Below are 3,437 nucleotides of genomic sequence, written 5' to 3' on the forward strand. Positions count from 1 at the left end.
CAAACTCAGTCCTGGAGGGCCAGTGTCCTGCAGAGTTTAGATCCAACTTGCCTCAACACACCTGCTACAAAGTTTCTAGTATGTCTAGTAAGAGCTTGATTAGTTGGTTCAGGTGTGTCTGATTGGGGTTGGATCAAAACTCTGCAGGACACCGGCCCTCCAGGACCGAGTTTGGACACCCCTGGTCTAGAACCACCCCCTTCTTTAATATTTAAAAATAATGTTTATGCTTGTAAGATAATGTACATAATTCCACATAAACATACACAATTTTAATATACATTTCATGAATAAATATTCCAAAATGCAAACTTAAGCATTCAAAAAATATTCTTAATAACAGAATGTCAAAATTCTTAATCAGTAGAATGTTAGGAATCTTTTGTGGCTCTATTATGGCTGAAAATTTCAACTTTGTTACAGGGTTATTATTGTTAACTAAGGCTAAATAAAATTTTTTTTACTTGAAATAAAATAAACATTAAATGAAATAAAATAAAATATTTTAAGTTGGGGTTTTTTTTCAGCAATTTGCCAAGGCAACGTTTCTCATTTTCGTTTAGTTTGTTGAAGAAACTGAAACTAAAAACAAAATAAACTGAAACTAAAAGCTAAAACATAAAAAATACTAGACATGTAAAAAACAAAAAATGCTAAAATGACAAAAACAGCTTTCTGACCCTCCATAGACAGCAACGCAACATTCAAGGCCTAGTAAGGACATTGTTAAAATAGTTCATGTGACAATAATGGTTCAACCTTAATTTTATGAAGCTGCGAGAATACTTTAAAGTACAGGTTCAGAAAGCTCTCAGATTTCATCAAAAATATTTGTGTTCTGAAGATGAACGAAGGTCTTACGAGTTTGGAACGACATGAGGGTGAGTAATTAATGACAACATTTTCATTTTTGGTTAAACTATCTCTTTAATAGAGGCATTAGCATTTATTATAGATATTAGTGATACTGACCCTGATAGTACTTAAATTGAAAATAAGTTATTTTTTGGCCATTTGTATTGTCATTAATTGTATTATGCATAGCTTGAGAAGTGTGTTTGTGTGTGTGTGTGTGATTCCTGTCCCACTTAACTGTCCTATCTGATCCAGTCTGATCCAGTTTCTCAAGCCACTAGCCCAGCATCTCCAACTCCAGAGGGCTAACGATTGCCATAGCAATGCTGTCACTGGAGCGAAGAAGAAATTCTTTTAGTTGAGCTACTGTCTTCTGCAAAGGTTTCTGGGTTAGTGCGCAACGCTCTTCAGAGTGGCAGTGCTGGAAACAGAGGACCAGTAGAAAGCAGTCGCTCACACACATACACGTGCACAGAGAGCAACCGTGTTGCGCTGCTCCTGGCCTTTCTGAGGGAAATGGCAGGTGGAGAACAGGAGAGCAGAGCAGAGATGAGCAAGGTTAAAGAAACACAGGCACTTGAATCTGTCCTCATCAGCTTCACTGTGCCGTCAGAGCAGTGAAGGAGGGATGACATGTTATTAGAAGGCAGGAGGGAAAGAGTGATTGCAGCACAGTGCCTAAGGGAAGAGAAAGAGGAGAGCACATCGGAGGAACCCGCTCTGTGCTTTATTGAACACAACCACAACCACCTCACTAATGAGACACACACACACACACACACACACACACATTATTTTTTGGCCATTTGTATTGTCATTAATTGTATTATGCATAGCTTGAGAAGTGTGTTTGTGTGTGTGTGTGTGATTCCTGTCCCACTTAACTGTCCTATCTGATCCAGTCTGATCCAGTTTCTCAAGCCACTAGCCCAGCATCTCCAACTCCAGAGGGCTAACGATTGCCATAGCAATGCTGTCACTGGAGCGAAGAAGAAATTCTTTTAGTTGAGCTACTGTCTTCTGCAAAGGTTTCTGGGTTAGTGCGCAACGCTCTTCAGAGTGGCAGTGCTGGAAACAGAGGACCAGTAGAAAGCAGTCGCTCACACACATACACGTGCACAGAGAGCAACCGTGTTGCGCTGCTCCTGGCCTTTCTGAGGGAAATGGCAGGTGGAGAACAGGAGAGCAGAGCAGAGATGGATGAGCAAGAAGAAACACAGGCACTTGAATCTGTCCTCATCAGCTTCACTGTGCCGTCAGAGCAGTGAAGGAGGGATGACATGTTATTAGAAGGCAGGAGGGAAAGAGAGATTGCAGCACAGTGCCTGAGGGAAGAGAGAGAGAGAGAGGGGAGCACATCGGAGGAACCCGCTCTGTGCTTTATTGAACACAACCACAACCACCTCACTAATGAGACACACACACACACACACACACACACACACATATGGGTAAGGTAAACATGTATAGGAGTGAAAGGCATAGGAAAGATGAAGGTTTGAAGACAGAAACGAGAGAAATCATGTAATGATGCATATATATGTATTTACTAGTGCTGTCAAACGATTAATCGCGATTAATCACATCCAAAATAAAAGTTTGTTTATATAATATATGTGTGTATACTGTGTATATTTATTATGTATATAAAAATACACACATGTATATAATTAAGAAAGATATGTTATGTTTATATATTAAATATATTTATATATAATATAAAATATAAGAATATAAATATAATGTATATACATGCAAATATTTTCAAAATATATACTGTATGTGTGTGTATTTATATATACATAATAAATATACACAGCACACATACATATAGGCTATTATGTAAACAAAAACTTTTGTTTTGGATGCGATTAATCACGATTAATTGTTTGACAGCACTAGTTTATCAGCTGCAGTTCTGGCGCCTAAATCTCAATATACTGTCAATATACTGCCATATGCATTCACATCAGTGTTAACTCAGCGGTAGAGTTACTCTCACGGGACACTGCACTTATTCGCAATCATAAAAGTACATTTGCATCTGCTTTAAAGCCTTGCCGGTTAAACGTTTCATTCGCGTGCTGTTCAGGCGTGCACTTTTTCTGAGCGCATAAAAAGCCTGTCAAACAGCGCCTGATTACCGAACTAAGTTATCTTTTGTGATAATACTGTCAAAATACACAAGGTTTACATATAGACTCAGTTGTTTATGTCTAAAATGAAAGTAAACAGTTGAGAGAAAGTCGGATACGTGCCTGTATATTAGATGCATGCAGCTCTTAAAGGGACAGTATTAAACATGCAGCTGACTGTCATTAAGGGATAGTTCACCCTAAAATTTAATTTCTGTGATTATTTACTCACTCACATGTTGTCCCAAACCTGTATTAATTTCTTTCTTGTGCTGAACACAAAAGAAGATATTTTGAAGAATGTGGGTAACCAAACAGTTGCTGGTCCACATTGAATTTAGGACAAAAATACTATGGAAGTCACTGTGGACCAGCAACTGTTTGGTTTTCCATGTTCTTCAAAATAACATTTATGTTCAGCAGAAGAAAGAAACACATTCTGGTTTA

This window comes from Sinocyclocheilus rhinocerous, unplaced genomic scaffold (genome assembly GCF_001515625.1).
Source record: "Sinocyclocheilus rhinocerous isolate Xijiao unplaced genomic scaffold, SAMN03320098_v1.1 scaffold481, whole genome shotgun sequence".
Lineage (NCBI taxonomy): Eukaryota > Metazoa > Chordata > Actinopteri > Cypriniformes > Cyprinidae > Sinocyclocheilus > Sinocyclocheilus rhinocerous.